Genomic DNA, 20,740 nt, shown 5'->3' on the forward strand with positions numbered 1-20,740 from the left:
ACCCAGCCTCGTATTCACTGGGTACCGGTTACCCTTTCCCCGGTTGTGAAGCTGCCGGGGCATGAAACTGATCATTCATCTCCACCTGGTGCCGAGGTCAAGAAAACGTGGGTCTATACATCCACTCCTCCATACGTCTTCGTATGGACAACTTTGCTTTTACCTTTACCTTACTTTAGTCTCTTACTGTTAGATATGGGTATAGTTTCCGGAAACAAGATGGCGGAGGTAATTTTTAACCAAAGAGAAATGGATATAAGTTTTATAATAATACACTTAATCTAACATCGTAGGATAATTACATTAAGGAGGATGAAATTGCTTGGGGTGTGGGTGTGAGATGGAAATGAGAAAAGCTTGCGACTTCGTCGAATAATCTCGGGGGAGGATACCGCTTCAAAAGTCTAGGTGTGTATGGGCAGATTTTGAGGAAGAAGGTGTCAAGGTGTGGTCTAGATTGCTTTGACTCGAGATAGGATCTAATGACTAACAGCTGCGTTAATGGTTTGAAATTATGTGGTGCGTTCCATAAAAGCGTCCAATTTCTGGATTACATAAATAACGTATCAGTCATTTACAGAAAAATGTCTGGACTTTGCACAGGACGGAGAATTGTTAAGAACATTTATTATCCTTTTTTGACTATCATATTACGACTTTGAATATACTTCGTAATTGGAATTTATCGAGCTTAAGTGCAGTAACAAATGTAAACCAAAATTCGAAGAGCTAGAATTGATTAACATTTCCTAAGAACACATTTCGTATTCGACCACAGACTATTGTGCAGCCGTGTTCCTCAGCACTAACATCTGTGAACAAGCTGTCGCATTGCTGACGTGAACAATCGGATACAAGAAGAAAGCCGTCTTCTGGGATGTGGCGCCTTGTAGAAATTGTGTTAACCGACGGAGCCACACCCCAGAAGACGGCTTTCTTCATAGTCGCCGCCCCTGAAAACCTCAAATCTTACAGTCAGGTTCAACGTAACCGATGTATAGAAGAAAATATATTTCAGGAATTGCGCTGGCCACAGAAAATGTCTTACCCGATGTGTGATGATGGTGTCCGCGTTACCGGCGGATCAGTCACATTAGTAGGTGTTCATTTCTCTCTATATATAAAAAACAACATAACGGTGAGATGAAAACTATGATATTGTGACGTGTATATCCATTGCTAGGCAACGACTTGGTAAACACAATCGGGCGAAGCGTATGCATGCAGCAGGAGGACGTCCATTGCTAGGTAACGAACCATTATGCACGCCTTCTTAACAATAAAGGCTGTGTTTCCTGTGTTGTCCGTGACAAAGGTTTATGAAAGGACACAGTCAGGAAACGGGACAGAGTAGGAGAGAACAGTAGTCGAGTCGAGTTCCGAGACGCCAGGCTGCCGGGATATCAGTCTGGAGCAGAGGAATTGAATTGAGTTGGCAGTTGCAGAATATTGGCAAGAAAGGGATTAGGCTGTGGGAAAAGGACTTCATGTGTGATTTGAAATGACAGTGAGACTGTTGCCAGCATGCGACTAGTACAGACTAAGAATTCTCGTACGTGTACAACGGTGAACTGTGTTACCTGCTGTCCCGATTTGTGTGAATGCATAAGGGCACTAAATCCAATTATTCCATCCAAAACCCGTCTTATAAGTCACGCGCACACCTCCTACACGTGATAATATTAACCCTTTCGGACTACCATAACAACAAATTGTCGACTTTTACCACATTGCATGAAAGTAACTTGTCACGAATTAGCGAGCAGTATTTGTGCCACTGTGACATGTCTCTTCTGTGAAAACTGATATTTTGATGTTAATATGTAAATTATAGTAAAGTAAGTAAAGCTATCCTTGTAACAGGCCGTGGAGGCCCATAGGGTTGTGAGACGTTGAGGCTACCTCATTTTCTAGACAATCGACTCACAGACGGAGGTAAGATTGTCAGCCTTACGCGTCGGCCGCCCTTTACCCCCAGGAATATTCCTGGTACTCATTTCTGTTATAGGCTGAGTCGACCCCAGGGCCATAGTACGGCTGGAAGGGTTAGGTAAATTGAAAAATCCACCTCATTGGGAATTGAACCCGCGGCCTTCCGGCCTGTAGCATAGCGCCTCCACCAACTACGCTATCTCGTGCCCAGTAAGACAAAGGAAGAAACTGAATACTCGTATTTCAGCATTGGTAGATGCATTTCAGCATTCCGAACGACTGCGTCACACCGCACACTGAGAGTATATGGTCACCCCTTTCACGCCTGCTAAAGGGAAGGTGTATTTTAATAATCATATTTGTATACTCACATGTTTCCCAACATCTGAAAACGTTGAGACTGAGCAAACAGACATCGTTATATAATTTCGCGAGATTGCTTTGTTCTGCAGACATCAGTGAAGAAGGAACAGAAGAAGATGATAACGAATGAGCTCTTTGTTGATACAGAGCTATTACGTCTTCAGTGAAATGTAAGGCGTTCCGAGAAGAACCCATGTCTGTTTGTCTCATGTGAATGCTTTGATCTATGCAGGGAGACCAGAAGAATGTACAAGCAAAATATTATCGCTGACGTCAACCTACTAAAATGCTGTGTACCATTAACCGACAGTCGCGATAGCTCAGTCGGTATATCACGGAGTATCGGGTGTACAACCGAGGAAGCGGGGTTCGATTTTCTCATTTCCACAGCCTTCAGACTGCCTCTGGTGTCCAGCCAGCCTCCTGTACAATGGGTGACGGGGCTCTGTCCCTAGGGGGTAGAGAGGCCGGGACGTGAAACTGACCGTTCACCTCCATCTACTGCCAAGGTTAAGAGTGGTGGAAATATATCTACTTCTATTCCCCCGTGCTGATCAGAGTGGTACCGCGGTCTAAGGCATGAACTGTCTTCTCCCGCTCGAACGCTGGGATCGTGGGTTCGAATTCTACTTAATGCATGGATGTTTGTCGGCGTTAATTCTGTGTTTGTGTGTAGGTAGCGGCCTTGCGACAGGTTGATCCCCCGTCCAAGAAGTCTTACCGGCTGTCTAAGATTAAGAAACTGAAGTGAAATGAAGAGTGTCACGGATGGCCTGTGCTCTAAGTGGGAGCAACAGGAAAGAAGATACGTTGCATAAGCGTGATGCTTAAATAATTCAGCTCAAAAGCAATTTTACCTTTTACTTTACCTTTAATCGATTCATCCGTACGCATTAATAGGTATAGGCATGTATCTTATTAAATGATTTCACGGTACGGTCGGTGGTTATTCAGCTGCTCAAGAATTTTCTTAGAGGAACACGCAAGGTCATCACTGTATTTTAAAGTCCCTCATTGGACCAAATTCTGAGTCAGGTCAATCTAATTTACATTTTCACGCTATAATAATCTTCCTAAGATCTGTTTCAGTATTATCCTCTTATCAATTTTTAGATATTCCAAGACATTACTCCTTTTTCGTACATATATTTATTAAATTTATTTCAAAAACTTTTGTGTCTGAAGAGAATTTACATCTGAGAAGGATTATAAGCATGAAGATTTCAATCAGACACCATTCAGTCAAAGTACAATTATTAACTTCTGAATCTTGGACATATAATTCGCGCAAGACTCAGTTAAGACCAGATAACTCCACGGAGTACAGTACATCTTGAGAAGCTAATAGTTACTCATATAGTCAAAAAATTAGCCCGTATATTATGGAAAACCCAAAGTTCATTAGATTTTTCACTAAAGTTCGCCACTGATCCTTGTTCTGAACCGAATGAATCAATATCACATCATTCAAACACTAAATTATTTAAAATCAACCTTTAAGGTCTACGTCCAGTTTTGTCGCCCTTCTTACAAATTAGTACAGCAATGGAATTCTGCCACTGCTGAGACCATTCTACCTTATTCTAAAGAGAATTAAAAAGTTTACGGATTTGTGAGCATGATTTCATCTCCTGTTCTGATGATTTCTGCACAGAATTTTGTCAGTAGACTTATTTGGCGAATTATATATTGTGACATGACGCCTGAAAGCCGGAATAGTGAAATCAGAAAAGACGGCCTTTGCTGGGTAACGGTTGGCTAAACACTTTCCGAGTGTTACGCTGTCAAAGAATACACGACCATTGCTGGGCAGCAGATTTGGTTACCACGGTATTGCACATGGTATCCAGCAGAAAACACAGTACTGGAACACTTAGAGGCGGTGATCTCTATTCGTTTCTCCCGAAGGTAGGAAGGGAGGTCACACTAGACCAGGAGAGCAGCAAATCACCAGACAGAGCCGTCATGGAGAGGAGCTATGAAGTGTTAACGGACGTTGAAGATTATATGTGCTATAAAAAAAGTAAAAAAGTAAAACTATCCCTGTACCAGGCCGTGAAGGCCCATAGGGCTGTGAGACGTTGAGGCTCCCACATTATCTAGACAATCGGCTCAAAGATGGCGGTAAGATTGTCAGCCTTACGCACCGGCCGCGCTTTACTCCCCAGGAAAATGATTTAATTAATTCATGGTACTCATTTCTGTTAAAGGCTGAGTAAACCCCAGGGCCATAGTGCGGCTGGAAGGATTAGGTCAATTGAAAAGAATCCAATGGCCTTTATCGGGACCCGCGACCTTCCGGCTTGTAGCGTAGCCCCTCAACCACTACACTACCGCGTACTATAGTTACAGAAATCTTGAGAGTGTAAGAACTAATTGTAGTTGCGACTGGTGAATATCCAGTAAATCGATTTGCCAATCCGAACTCCGTCTACAGTGCACTAATATACGTGACAATATTTTGAACTGTCCAATAGCAGCTTAAACTTCGTTCTGATAGATCTGCTGTGTGTATTTGAGTCTGCATAATATTTTTAACCCCATGTACATTCAAGAGCTAGTAGAAATAATTGTTCCGCATGTTGAAAATATTGTGGGAATCTGTGAGCACATGACAACATTTTTACGAAATTATTTTCAGTGCAGTTCACTATTCTCTTGTGTTGCCGAGTTTGTTCTAAACTGGTGAACATTCTTAAATTCATGTATGTCTTTGTGCAATTCTGTAATATGTTTGTTATTAGGATCAGCTAAGGGCATTCAAAAATGTTTGCCGAAAGGAGAACAACCTATTCTGGACAAAGATTTCTTGTTTAGACCAAAAATAATGCTCACCATGCACAGACTGACTGGATGAATTAGGTTTTTAGGTTGACATATGTTGAGGCAATATAATTTATTACGCATAAAATTAATAGGTAAATAAAAGTGATATAAATGTTTCGTGCCATCTGAAGTTGATATCAACTTTACAGCATCAACAACAGCTGCGGAACACAGGTTTACCGATTTACATTGAATGGGTAACAAGATGTTGTGTTTCACGTTGGAGGCCACGTGTACACAAATTTTCTGATGTGCTCTATTAGTGGTACAGGGTCTATTGTGAATTGACGGACAACTTTGCGAAAGTTCATCATGAAATATTACCGTTATATCTTCTCCTGGACCAGTTCAGTCAATTTAAGAACTTTTTAAGTTATTTTTTATCGTATAGGCTTACTTTGATATTATTTTCCTGTCTCTATCTCGGTCTCGTAAGCGGCCTTTCCAGTGAAGCTTTTTCACCAGAAATTTATATGAGTTTCTGTCCCCCCAACCTACCTACCACGTATTTACTCGGGCTCAGACAAAACACCATGAATACGAAAACCGAGCAGGTATGTGTGGCTGCATCCCTTACATTTCTATTCAGAAGTAAATGATTCACATTTCAACCGGAATTCTGAATATACAGTGTCTTTGGTGACTTTACTAAGCATTTCGATCTGATTGCCATGAAAGAGACCAAGACTGCCCGTTACGGATTAGTTTCTAGGCTACTTGCCTTCTTATCTTACTGGAGCCAACACTGCGTCTGCAGCTGAGCTGTCTTTGTTAAGTAACATTAGAACTCAATTTAGTTGCTTCAAGCCGCCTGGTCTTTCGTTTTGAAAGCCTGATTTATGAGTGATTCGAAATAAGACTCAATGTTCGCCGCTTGTGATGACTGTATCGAACTTTTAGGCTCTATGACAGTAATGATTTCTTAGTCAGTTGAAGAACTCTGGGTGGACCAAGGAAGAACTTGTAGCAGGAGTCTGTAAGTCTACAGGTGTACTAACCACAAGAATGTGTAGGTTCTTGATATATTTAGCGACTCCATATGATTTGTACAAGCTATTTAATGTCGAAGAGGTACGCGGTAGCGTAGTTGGTTGAGGCACTATGCTACAAGCCTGAAGGTCTCGGGATCGAGTCCCGATGAGGTGGATGCTTTTTCAGTTTACCTAATCTTTCCAGCCGCACTATGGCCCTGGGGTCGACTCAGCTTCCAACAGAAATGAGTACCAGAAATCTTCTTGCGGGTTAAAGGGCGGCCGGCGCGTAAAGCTGACAACCTCACCGCCATCTTTGAGCCGATTGTCTAGAGAAAATGTCGGAGCTTCGATGTCTCACAACCCTGTGGGTCTCCACGGCCTGTTACAGGAGTAACTTTACTTTATTTAACGTCGAAAGAAATGAGACGACATTTACGTGCTCTAATTATAAACAGGCGGGATGGAAGGGATCGTGATCTATTGCAGGATTCTATTCCGTCGCAAAAAGGCCTCATGCTCCAGAATATAAATTTCCTCTGATGGAAGCATGGAAATCATAAAAGTATTTACAAAATTTTGGTCTGAAAATCCCAGTTAGAAGTACGGTTTGGGAAACGTAACTGGAAGGATATTAATAAAATGGGGCTTATAAACAAATTGTGTGAAATTATAAATGGGATTGAACTTGTTTAGGTAGGACCCAGTAAACACAGCAATAAAATTTAATTCGTGGAATTCTTTACCGGTTGCATAACTATGGAATTTTCGAGGAAGAAATTGTGCCATGAAGTTTTCTATTTTAGGTGAGAGGTGTTACATGTACTTTCCGGCCGTCTTCCTCTTCTAGCACCTTTATTCTGATGGCTTGCTGATTACACCCGTGTTAATCCGTACACTGTCTATAGTCACTCATAAATCGTGTTAATATATTAAGCATTGACCTGTTACGAAGCAAGAGTGAAATATAATATCATATTTCAGCTGAGTGTGAGAAGCTTCTTGATAATGAAATACAGCCAACATGTCTTAAAGTTGACGTAGATGGTGTGTGGAGAGAGCAGAAGGTTTTTTCACAGATTTTAGTTGCTCGAAATATTTCAACCATACAAATGTCGTACATACAGTGTTGGGGTAGTACAGTAGAAGTTTTGATTGTTTCATCCGCTGTCCAAGCATTGCTATCGGTTATTAGAGAGAAATACAAAAGAGTTCGGCTTATTGCAATGTTAAAAACAGAATTCCACAATGCACTCCGGACACATTTACGTACTATCCATTTTGTAATAGGCAAAATTAAGACTCTGTATTCGATTCTGTTCAATAACGCAGGTTCCTGGGTGTTATTACCATTTAACCAGAGCATTTACAGAGACGTTTTCAGTATTCAGAGACCGCTTCTGTAGTCTAGTGGTCAGAATTCCTGCCTACAGATCTAGAGGTCCCGAGTTCGATTCCCGGCTCTACTAGATATTTTTCTGAGAAGTAATGAGTCTGGAACGGGGTCCACTCAGCCCCGTGAGGATAACTGAGGAACTAAATCAAGGAAATATCGGCTCCAGTCTAGAAAACAGAAATTAACGCCCATGGGGATTCGTTGCGCTCACCACGCGACATCCTCTATTCGCTAAATTTGACACTAACTTTGCCGTCAGTGGGTCGCTCGGTCGGTATAGTTCGCTTGCAGACTAAAGCTACGGAGTTGGTTGGACAGAAGATGACTTGAAGCACGATTTATGACGGGACAGAAGTTGACTTGAAGCACGATTTATGACGGTTTTGTATAATCATCCAATCATATACCAGTTATTCCCACTTCAAATCTTGAGCGTTTGTGATGTTACAGTGTGTTTTAAAATAAGCAAGTTTCTTTCACTTCCAATCCACTTGATGGTTCATAGTCATGTGATTATTGACGCTATATAACCTATACACTTGAAAAGTGCTGTTGATTGAGCCAAGAATAAAGCAAAATCTACTCTGTTTCGCTACAACGTCCTTGACACACTTTCCTATGAAATGTTATCCAACTAACATCGGGAACCAGCCACAGTAAGCTGCTGTCCCGCGAGATAAAGTCCTGACTTTGCTCTCAAGATGGTAAGCATTGCTACCCCTGGTTTAACAGTATTGCGAAAGAATAGAAAAACGAACAAAACCCCAAGCTTTACGCGTGTTAAGTAGGAATAAAGCGAGGTTCTGGGAAAACAAAGGAACAAACATTATAGTTGTATATGCATACTACATCTTGTATGCCCCCCCCCTTCCCCGTCACCATTCATTTGTTACCTTTCCGTTTTACAGATATTCTTTTCAAACGAAAATGGCTGTGTCAACACTCCCATTCTTAAAAAGGAGACCGTCGAGAAAAATTAGCATACAAACAAATAAAATGACCTTTCGCAATTATTTACATTTGTCGTCCTTTAATAAGATTACAGTGATTGCGCAAATGTCATCATCATCAGCAACGTCATCATATGTCGGCAAAAATAATTTGGAGAGCAACATTTTTTTAAAATGCTCATCCTTCTGAAGCTAAATTGGCGACAAACATTTCTACTTTTTGGTTGGTCTGCATTCCACGGACTCCAGAAAGTCCATCACAGGTTCTTCCTGTTTCTTAAAGATGAAAGGGATGAAGGAAGTTGAACTTTTATGTTTTCTTTCTTGTTTCATGCTTCATACTTTCTGTACGTGGAATATTCCCTAAAGTACTTTACGTAAAATTATCATCTATATATCACTAGTTTGCCGGTCACGGTAGCCGAGCGGTCTAAGGCATGTACTGCCTTCGCTCGCTCGGAAGCCGGGATCGTGGATTCGAATCTCACTCAGGGCATGGATGTTTAGTTTGCGTGTGTGCGTTTTTCTGTGTTTGTGTACAGGTAGAGGCTTTGCGACGAGCTGATCACCCGCCCAAGGAGTCCTACCGAACGTGTAAGATCTAGAAAAACCGAAGTGAACGGAGAAGTTCATGGAGGTAGGCCTAGGCCCACTGCGGCTGTAGTGCCAGGGGAGGGAAGTCACTAGTTTAGTGCCACATCTAAATCTGTCAGAATATCTTCAGACAACAGACTTCTGGTGCAGTGTGGTATCATTCAGTACTACGGTTATATAAAGGTAAAGCTATCCCTGCAACGGGCCGTGAAGGTCCTTAAGGTTTTGAGACGTCGAGGCTCCCACATTTTTTACACAATCGGCTCACAAATCACAGTGATCTTGTCAGCCTTATGCACCGGCCGCCCTTGACCCCCAGGAAGATTCCTGGTGCTCATTTCTGTTAGAGACTGAGTCACTCTAGGATCATAGTGCGGCTGGAAGGATTAGGTAAATTGAGAAATCCAATAACCTCAACGGGAAACGAACCCGCGGCCTTTAGGCGTGTAACATACTCGTAGTGCCTCAACGAACCCGTTTATAATGGAAGCCCGAATATCTGAATATATTTTTACTCCATACAGGCTTCTAGGATAGCGCAGTTGGAGTAGCGACTGGCTACGGGCTGACTACCGAGGGGTCGGAGTTCGGGTCCCGGTAGGATTAAGAATTTTTACATTTCCTTCTCGGCCAGACCGGCTGTGGTGTCCATCCAACCTATTTAAGGGTACCGAGTGCTCTTTCCCCAGGGGTAAAGCGGCCGGTGCGTGAAGCTGACCACTCACCTCCAACTAGTGCCGAGGTCAAGAAAACGTGGGTCTATACACCCACTCCCCCTACGCTTTCATGGTGTAGTGCTTAATTAGTTAAACACAGGACAACTTTACGAAATTTACAGGTTTCCATTTCACACTTTTTTTTGCTCTTAAAAGAGAAAAGCATTCCACAGGGCATACCCAATGTATTTATTTATTTCTTATCCAAATCACACGTCACAAATCCATGCTGCGTGTGTAGACTATCGTAGTTATCGAGCAGTATATTTTTTCAGGTTTCTTTCAATTCTTTCATTCATTGCCTTTGTGTTTATTTCTGTGTTTCTTTTTCCAGCTATTTCTTCCCTTTATTTCTGTTTACCTTAATCTCTTCATTTATTCTACATGTATTTGCTTCGAAGTATCAGAAGGACAGGGCCGGTCACGGTAGCCGAGCGGTCTAAGGCATGCATTGTCTTCACTCGCTCGGAAGCCGGGATCGTGGGTTCGAATCCCACTCAGGGCATGGATGTTTGTGTGTGTTTTTCTGTGTTTGTCTACAGGTAGAGGCCTTGCGACGAGCTGATCACTCGCCCAAGGAGTCCTACCGCATGTGTAAGATCTAGTAAACCGAAGTGAAACGGAGAGTTTCATGGAGGTAGGCCTAGGCCCAAATTGGGGCTGTAGCGCCACAGAAAAAAAAAATCAGAAGCACAATACGAACCAAATTTTATTAACATAAAATAATAAATATGAGAGCAAACTTCTCGTATTTTTGTTAAATTCCTGCTTTCCTCTTGTTTACGCATTAAACAGAGTAACAAGTAACTTTCCATTAGAATTCACCCTACATTCGCGGAAACAGAGATTTCGTTCGGTAATTCTTGTTCCGCAGTTTCTGCTTCAGACTGTCTTCTATTTGGGTATGACTCAACGTGATTCATCCTCAATCTCCCTAGGCTACAGATAGTGAAGAGCGCCATGTTCTAGCGGAGACTAATGTATTATTCATTACACAACTTCCACGTTCGTTCCTGAAGACGAAAAAAACATTTGAATTCGAATTCCGAAAGTGTGTGTGTGCTTGGATCTGTAGCAAGCGCTGGGGTAGACAAAGAGACGGAGTTGAAGTGGACAGTCTTAGTGAGACTCCTGCTGGAAAACAACACACGATCATTCTCAACAACAATTATTGCCACGACTTATGAAAGTCGATCTTTTTTCTCGACTCAGTGAGAGCAAATCGATACTGAATTCTTTTAGCCTGCAAGACCAAGCAGGTTCACTGAAAAGTTCACTGGAGACCAACTAGAGGGAGACGGAAAGTAGGAATGAGTTAAAAAATGGCGACTTGAGGTCTGTATTTTCTGAAGAACAATTTGTTAGACACTTATCTTATTGCTGTAGGCACTGAAATGATACGAGTGAAATATTATTTTTATTCTTTTTATTTAAATCATGTCTTATGCAGTAAAACTGGAACGGGGTCCACTCAGCCTGAGGAGCTGTTTCAAGGAAGTAGCGGCTACGGTCTGGAAAACAGAGATTAACGGCCGTGGGGATCCGTTGCGCTGACCACGCGACACCCTCTATCCGCAGAAGTTGGCACTAACTTCACCGAAAAGCGTAGGTCGCTTGGTCGGTATAGTTCGCTTGCGGACTACAGGCCACGCAGTTTTCTTTTTGTTTGCAGTAAAACTATCTATCCTCTTTCTGATTCCTGCTGGAAAATATTATTTTGCAAAAATAAAATCGCTTCTGGGTAACTGGACATCTTTCTCATGTCTCTTAGAATTTACCCATCACTTCGTTTCAAATTTGCTACTCCATCGGCTATCTGAAGTGACTGGATCTATTACTTTTCGGAGAAAGTAACTTTCCCTTACATAAAACAAGTTAAACAATGTACGATTATTCTACAGTTTTATGTAGAATCATATAACAATCATTTTTAAATCTAGAATTTTAAAGTCAAATTTGACTAATCTTGTGTGCCTAAACATTTTGCCACGGAGGCTTATGGAGCAGGAGCACGTGAAGATAAGCTGTTGGTTCTTATCCTTGTTCTTGCTAGACGAGAACTATCGATCAATCGCCTGTTGCCTCTGCTATCCAATCTGTGGAAAGATGGTGGACCAGAGAACCGGTCTAGACATGGTGAAGAGAAGTCACGTGACACTACAAGTGATAATACTTGTATGGTGTGTAAGTGTGTGTATCCAATAAAGAGTCGCTAAATCCGAGACCCACGTGAATTTATTTGTCGCGTGACATACCCAACACGTGACAATATGTATCTGTGCTTATTGTCTAAGATTTGAACCTTTGAGGGAGAGCGAATATAATGAAGTCTTCTTGGGCATTCAGTCGGCTCAGAACGGAGTTAATTTCCAAATTTGTCCCTGCCTGCATCATGAGGGTCACGACGACATGGAACTCTATACGAATTACAGATGCTTAGAATCAGTGTCTTATTACTTGTAGCCTCATTTGTCCAATTCACAATTCATATCATCCTAACAGTTCATATTACAAGTCTAAAATATATTCAGTTTAATGAAACGTCTTTATATAAGCCAAGAATCAGATTCATAAATTTGCAAGTAGGTATATGGTGAAAAACCGGTCACAGTAACTAAGCGGTCTAAGACATGAACTGTCTTCGCTCGCTCGGAAGCCGGAATCGTGGGTTCGATTCCCACACAAGGCATGGATGTTTGGTGTGTGTATGCATTTATTCTGTGTTTGTGTTGTCCTGTGTACAGGTAGAGGCCTTGCGACGAGCTGATCACCCGTCCAAGGGGTCCTACCGTCTGTAAAATGATCAATGAAACTTAGAAATCAGCTTTATGCTCCAAAGTGGGAGCGAGAGAAAAAAAAATATTGGGAAAGCTTTTGCTGGTATCATACACATTGGCCTATTAACGTACAGAAGAAATAGGTTCTAAAGTAAAATCAGACATCATTTTAAGAAGAAATTGTGAAAGAATTCGTATTACTCTTACGAAATGACTGTATGAATGAATGTATAGGAGTTGGGCCTTCTCGGCCCTTGCACCGCGACCTACAGGAGTGTCTATATAACTCTCTGGCAAAAATCTCTTGTAAGAAACCAAAAAACAAGTATTTCTTTTATTGCTAGTGGGGTGAGACTAAGTCCCTTTTACTGCGGCCACTTCTGGCCTACTGTACCAGCCCCAGATGATAGGTGAGGGTGATTGTGGAGCAATTGGTGGAATGAAGATTGGCAGGGGAAACCGAAGTACTCGGAGAAAACCTGCTCCACCGCCACTTTGTCCACCACAAATCCCATTTGACCAGACTCGGGATCGAACCCGTGCCGCCGCGGTGGGAAGCCAGCGACTAACCGCTTGAGCTATGGTGCGGCCAAAAAACAAGTAACCCTGTGATAAGTTCAGAATTACTGGGATTTTTTCCATCATCCGGTATTCTAGAAACTAGAGAACACGACGTTTCGGAAATTGGATCTCTTTTCGAAACGTCGTGTTTCTAGTTTCTAGAACGCCGGAGGATGGATAAATTCCAAGACCCCAGTAATTCTGAGTGTTATATACCATCGTTAGAATCCTTTAAAATCTACTATTATAAGTTGATATTTGTTTGCAAATGCTTGAATCTCCCTGTTGATTTCGCAGTAACTATAAATTAAATTGTATAATCAGGTGACCAGTCTTTGTATGTACTTGCCAGTATTATAATTTCTGACTGCTTTCTGTTTGTGAGATACAACTTGCAAGTTTCACACTTTCGAAATATTTGTAGTGTTTACTTATAGCCGTAACTATTATTTCAAAAGTAAGTAATAGGCCCTAGGAACTTATAATGTATCTCCATGTAGAATTTCGTGGTATATCTAGTTCCTGACATCCAAAATTTACCTCCATTAAACTGGAAGGTAGGTCTAAATACCGCATTTACCCATGCATAGGCCGCACATTTTTTGCCAAAATTCAAGAGGATAACTGGGGTGCGGCTTATATTCGAAATATTCGAAATCACACTTCATTAAAAAAAAATATATTCATAATTAGTAATACAGGGTGTTCTACTCCTGAAATAATATTCCAAGAAAATTATTTTTTCTATAATTTCTGTCTGAAAATTGTGCTGCTGCCTATACACGCACGCGGCCTATACATTCGTAAATACGGTCGGTACATATTTGGCTCATCAACATGCTTTTGTTTCTCGTTACGTAATGAAAAATCCCAGGAAACTTGTCTATCTCTTGTAGGTCGATTATCACACACAACTTCACGGTCCCAAATTAAATACACCCTTGCTGTCACCCCAATCGAAAGTTCGGATGCCGCCATGTTGGTACTACTAACGTTAAAAATTAAAATATGTGATTGTCTGGTGATTATGTGGTATGATGTTCATACTAAGTTTCATGAAAATCTTTCATTTGGTTGAACGGTAATTGGAAGACGGACGTACGGACATAACTTACTGACAGTCTTTTTTATACAATGAGGAAGAAAAGGAGAAATTTCCTTGCTTCTGTGGAACTCGTTAAAATTTCATTTGCTACAAAAGCCCGCCATTGGACTGCATTTCAGTCCAGTTAAGATCGTCACAGAAATTCCTCAGGATCCCTAGCCTTCCTTGTTAGGAGCTGGACTGCTGATCGACGGGCTGTTTCACTAGCGCATGCTCAAGAAGACTTGTACTTTGGAATTAAGTGTTAGGGTCAGTATCTGCTGAGATGTGCTCGGAAATGGTATTTATTTTATTCGTCTCCATGAAACTGAGCTCTCTCCTTGCGATATTTTATATCCCATTATTACAGCTGCTGTCACTATCACGCTATAATTAGTTCGCATGTCTATGAAATATACATAAAAACATGTCGAACAGGCAGCAACAGAATGTTGAAGTTCTATTGTCCATCAGACGGAGACGGGCAACTACAGAAGGCCACTGTCGTGTGGAATGAGTGTCAGCATGGAGGGGGGAGGAGAAGACATATATTCCCCCCCAAGAATTTGTGGAAAAACTTCAATAATCCTACGCAGACACTGCACTCAAGTTCTGATATATGATTGACCTTGACTGTGTTATCTTGGAGACTAATTCGATTGTTGCTCGGTTGAGCATTAGTGGTTACTGACTACCGAACAAAAATTAAATCCATTGGACTTTCAGAGTCGGTTACGACGTAATAATTATTATTTATTATTATTATGGTTCTACAGCCTTGGCCGCTTTTTTTCAGTTTCTTGATCCTATACAAAGTCGGTAGGATTCCTTGGACGGGGGATCAGCCCGTCGCGAGGCCGCCACCTACCCACAGAACACAAATACAGAATAAACGCACACAAACATCCATGCCTCGACTGGGATTCTAACCCAAGATCCCAGTGTTTGAGCGGACGAAGGCGGTTCATGCCATAGACCGCGTGGCCACTGTAATCGGCTTAGACGTAATCAATATTTCGCATTTAGGTCCCCTAGTCAGTGCACAGTTATTTTCCTAAAGACACCAGCTATAAGATTTTATTTAGAGACGCAATCTCCATAAACTCATCATATATTGTCGAAGCGTCAGATTCGTTTTAGAGATAATCGTCACTTTAATTTTTGGGCTCATCTGAAAGGTCAAATTTTCGAAGCTGGAATGTTCATGTTATCGATCCTGAACTATAACGCATAAAATCTGAAATCCTGAATATGAGTACAGTCCGACAAACCGCTCAGACGCTGGGCAGACCCACAGACCCACGTACATACGGACGGTATTCCAGAAACAGATTTTTGTATTTGGTCTGGGGCCGGGAGGGCTAAAAACTTGTCAGTTCGTCAATATATCGAGATTGTTTTATTCATGAACTGCTTTCACATGTGTAGGCCTGGTACGTACATGAGAAAGTAGAAAACCAGCAGAATATTTACCAGATATCTATATCAAAAATTAAAGTTACCTTTAAAATATACATTTATCCTGAATACAAAAGTATTCAAGAATTTCCTTAGCCGAAATTGTCTTTTCACGATTCGCAAATGTTCTAGTTCTGTGGTTCTCAACCTTTGTGAGACGGCGGCCCGGTAGATTTTTTTTTTTTGACGAGGACCCGGTAAAATTGATGCTAGGACCCGGTATCGGTCGCGGCCCGGCGTTGAAAAACATTATTCTAGCTTTCCCAGCCTCTTAACGTATGTTCCTTGCGTGGTTTGCTCTCTAACTTGCCTGAAGTCCTTTAATCCTGACTTCGATTTTCGTATTTAGTCCAGTCCTCGTAGGAAACGCAGGGTTAGCCCCTTAAAGTATGCCATAATTTCTTTCAATTTCCACTTTTTCGGTGACAATCATCCTGCACTGGAAGCTAAGTAATGTGTTTGAAAGTATTTTTAAGTCATCTAGGAGACAACTATGACGTTACAGTGCGGCTCACGTGTAGACTTCCCCAGCGAAATATGTAACACTAAAACAATCTCCAATCGCAAAATGTCCTTTTGATTAAATTGTCTGAGTCATAACACCGATAGAAGCTAACACTAATCGGATTGACTGACTGATTGGCCGGCATTGTAATTAAGTTAATTAAGTTCGTTTTTCTTATGAAAGTGATAGTTAATCATCTGATTGAGAAATTGCATACACTGAACAAGCACGTGTCTGGGTTTTATTCTGAAGAGATTAAATACAGTTGATATATTCTGAACATATTTTGGTAACATCTACTTTAATATTGTCGGGTGTAAGGAGTTGGTGTAACTAATAATAATGGGTTCCGGATTTGACGAATGGGTTTACTGGCACTTATTTACAATCAAAGTAAATTATAACAGCTCACACATTGAACTCCTTCTGAACAACGCCTGTCTCACGAATCTTTATGAAGAATCTCGGGCTAATCTCTGAATCTCTCGAATTCACAAATCCACTGATTTTTCTAATTGCCACGCGGCCCGAATATAAGTTACCATGTCTAACAGTTAATTGCCCTCTGTTACTCTATTCGCTGTCACGGGGATCTTGTGTTTAGCAACTTGCCACCTAGCAATTCTCATCGTTGTCACGGGGATCTTATGTTTAGCAACTTGCTACCTGGCAATTCTCTTCGTTGTCACGTGGATCCTGTGTTTAGCAACTTGCTCCCTGGCAATTCTCTTCGTTGTCACGTGGATCCTGTGTTTAACAACTTGCTACCTGACAGTGACTCGTTCGTTGCTATTCGTTGTAGCGAGAACATGATTTCTGAGCCGTTGCTCAACAATGGACGTCTGCTCCGGCTCCACCATTCCGTCGTAGAGCCGTCATGTCACGATACTATCGTCTGATCTACATCTAAATCCAGAGATAACTTTTAAAGCTATACAGTTAGTAGATTCGACGCGTTACTTTTTGTAGTTTGTAAGGACATAACAATAAAATGTCTGTGTTGTGAAGAGAACTCACGTCAGATGAATTTCCAAACGTCTATTACTGTTCTAGATTTTAAAGCATCGTCTGCAGGCTGGTATAAAAACACTCCCCATGGCTTCATTCTTTGCTGCTGTAGTAATACGAATAGAATTTTGTTTTGTCGCCTCCCGGATTGCCCCCCACGCTGTCGTTTGGATGCGTGGCCTGCCTGCCTGCCTGTTTATCGAGGCGTATGGCCAATAGGAATGTGCGAAACAGGTGTAAGGCACATGTCGTCCCAACAATAGCCTCTGTGTGCAGTTCGGAATTACAATCAAATACTTTACTGCTGTGGAACTGTACTGAACAGACATACTGATCACACCATAAAAAGGATAAGAGTCCATGAATAGAATGGCGCACGGATAGCCCTGTCGGCGAATTAACTGGCTGCGGGTTGGTTGACTAGGATTTGATAAACATCGGGTTTATTGCACTATATAATTCCGTCTGCTGTAATTTGTAGCGTAGGTTCCAAAGGCTTCAAAAGGGAGGTAATCTCTTTATAGTGGTTCATAGCAACTGGACGTGGTGTATACCCGTATGACTTATCCCTCTACAGCAATATACTGTATAATTCACAGCATCCGCCCGTCTCTCCGCTTCTGTCTGTATTTCTGACACTAATGAGAGAGGATAAGGGCAAGTATAAAAGTTTTGTAAGAAGGAAAATTGGAATATTGTTAAATTTGCTGTTAGCTGAGTTAGGTAATTACGTAAATTGTGAGTGTTATGCAGTAGGACCTGTCCATATAACACCAGGTTTTCTTGCGGGGGAAGCCCCCTTGTCTTCTTCAGTTTTATATTATAATAACGTATATATATGGATAAATACCGTCTTAAGTGCAACAAATTTTATTGTAGTTTTTACTTCTTTTCCTCCTCCACATTACATGTTTCGGCCCTAAATGGCCATCATCAGGTGTGTATCACTCACGTAGCTGTTACACTGCTTGTTAAAATTTAAAATTACCAGTCTTTCTAATTGTATAAAATCTTTGTTAATCTACACGCGTCGATTTGATTTTTAAATTAGCACTTTTTAAAACTTAATTCAAGTTAAAATATCTATAAAATCTATAAAATAGATATTTTAACTTGAATTAAGTTTTAAAAAGTGCTAATTTAAAAATCAAATCGACGCGTGTAGATTAACAAAGATTTTATACAATTAGAAAGACTGGTAATTTTAAATTTTAACAAGCAGTGTAACAGCTACGTGAGTGATACACACCTGATGATGGCCATTTAGGGCCGAAACATGTAGTGTGGAGGAGGAAAAGAAGTAAAAACTACAATAAAATTTGTTGCACTTAAGACGGTATTTATCCATATATATTGTGTGAGTGTAACAGGATGCTGAAATATAATATAATAACGTATTTTTTCTTTCAATATGTTCAATTTTGCTCTGTCCACTTCATTCACCCACACTCATTCCTACCAAAGCACTCTCAATTTTACATTTCTCTCTCTCCCTTTCACCTCTTCTCTGAAACACAAATTCAATAACATAAATTTAGAATTAGGGTCCGGGATGGCTCAGTCGGTATAGCGACTGGACAACGGCTGGTCGGCCAAGGATTTGGGGTCCCAGTCGTTGCAGGGGCAACTGACTTTACTCTTCTCTACAGCGTCCAGATCGGCTCTGGAGATAGTCAGCGACTGGCTACTGGCTGGACGACCAAGGGTTCGGAGTTCGAGACCCGGTAATGTCAAGAATTTTATCTTCTCCACGTCGTCCAGATCCGCTCTGGGTTTCTTACCCCGGGGATAAAGCGACCGGGACGTGAAACTGACCTCTCAGCTCCAGCTAGTGCCAAGGCCAAGAAAATGTGGATCTGTACATCCACTCCCCCATACGTCTTGATGTCGTAGTGCTTAATTTGTTAAGCACAGGGACAGATTTACCTTTTACCCTCTATGGCAAATTTAATCGAAATCCGTAGAGTAAATTCGGAGAAATATGCGGATGGGCGGGCAGCCCCGGTCTCGACATAATGCTTGCGTTCACTTCTTGCATTTTGGGTTTCTGGAAATAATTTGCATCTGCTTTCTTTCGTGTGCTTGTAATGTATTTGTAGACGCTTTAAAATGTACGCCTGTAGGTTCTAGTCTTTCATCACAGTAAGGGGTTGCGTTTCATTGCCACACAAAACACCCGGATTGTTTTGTGCATCTTAATGTTCGGCGCTTTGTGACAGAGACTAGTTTTATACCCCGCCAGCAGTAGAATTACTTTGTTAAACATTCGACGGAGCCGAATGTTATTGAAATGTGAATATCTGAATTTATTGCAACGAAGAAGGGCAAGTGACAATTCACAGCATGATCGGAAATGCGTGCTTCTTTCTTCCGAGCTGTAGCACATGCTTCCGTTTGCTACGACAGCACGGAACGGCATTCCTCCTCTTCCTTCATATGCCTCCCTCTTTCTCCCTGATGAATTTATCCTCTTCATTTGATGGACGTAGGCCATAGGTCTGTCCCATGTATTCTGGAATAAAGAAAACATCCAGTCTTACAAAACTAATAATAAAGTAAAGTAAGTTAAGCACTATGCCACGAAAGCGTGTGGGGGAGTGGACGTGTAGAACCACATTTTCTTGACCTCACCACTAGTTGGGGGTGAGTGGTCAGATTCACAACTCTACCGTTCTAACCCGCGGAAAGAGCCCCCAGTACCCATTGGATAGGAGGCTGGATGAACCCCAGAGCCGGTATGGACGAGGTGGAGAACAGAAAATTCTTGACCCTACCGGGACTCGAATTCCGACACATCGTTCGTTCAGCCCGTAGCCAGTCGCTATACCGACTACGTTATCCCGGCTTCGCAAAACTTATAATAATTCAATTCGTGTTTATTTACGTACAAACTTAACAGCACAGTGGTCAATTAGAAAGCTAGCACGAGTACATAGAAATAATAATAATAATATTGTGTAATTTTGTGCTATATATATAATATTTGGGGGCACATGGCAGCGTAGTTGGTTGAGGCACTAGGCTACAAGCCGGAAGATGGCCAGTTCAAGTCCCGATGAGGTCATTGGACTTTTTCAATTGATCTAATCCTTCCGGCCGCACTATGGCCTTGGGGTCGACTTAGCCTCTAACAGAAATGAGTACCAAGAATTAATTAAATAATTTTCCTGGGGAGTAAATTTATTTTATCGGGTACTTATCGATAATTCCTCTTGAGATTAATATGGACACCAAATTGTGAGTTAAATGTGAGGAACCTATTGAGACATTGCTTCACTTTTATTTGGAATTGCGGTAGAAGACATGGACCTTGAAGTCAACAAAGTTTCACAATGATTATACAGATGTCCTTTAAGCATACAAGTGCAACAACGTTACAACTTTTATATCCTTCTTCCTTGCAAGAAACGGTGCGTTTGTCGTATCGCTCGGGTATTGTTAAAGCTAACACAAAATTTCCCTCACTCTTTCACTTGAATTTCCCTCGTCTTCTCTTTCTCCCTGTTAAGGTGTGTGTATGTGTTTGGGGGGTTCCGATTTTCCTTCTCCTTTTGCCGCCCTTTCATTGCACCACTCGGCTCCTCTACTTTCAAGAAGAT

Source organism: Cryptotermes secundus, unplaced genomic scaffold (genome assembly GCF_002891405.2).
Source record: "Cryptotermes secundus unplaced genomic scaffold, Csec_1.0 scaffold614, whole genome shotgun sequence".
NCBI classification, from domain to species: Eukaryota; Metazoa; Arthropoda; class Insecta; order Blattodea; family Kalotermitidae; genus Cryptotermes; species Cryptotermes secundus.